This window comes from Eurypyga helias, unplaced genomic scaffold, assembly GCF_000690775.1.
Source record: "Eurypyga helias isolate BGI_N326 unplaced genomic scaffold, ASM69077v1 scaffold667, whole genome shotgun sequence".
Taxonomy (NCBI): domain Eukaryota; kingdom Metazoa; phylum Chordata; class Aves; order Eurypygiformes; family Eurypygidae; genus Eurypyga; species Eurypyga helias.
Genome location: NW_010260923.1, coordinates 2,623 through 2,836, shown reverse-complemented (window position 1 = coordinate 2,836; position 214 = coordinate 2,623).

Below are 214 nucleotides of genomic sequence, written 5' to 3'. Positions count from 1 at the left end.
CGGGCTTCAGCCAAGCCGGGGGAGATGATCCTCAGACTGCAGCGTCGGGGGGACCCGGGTGTCCTCATTCACAAGGGGACTGAACCCTCCCGGAGGTCGCGGGACCACCCGGCGTCTCCGGCGGGGCAGCGTTTATTACTGTTCTGTGCCTTAAGCGGTTACAATCCAGGAGTGATGCACGACTCGGCACAAAGCATGGCGTCGGACGATGCAG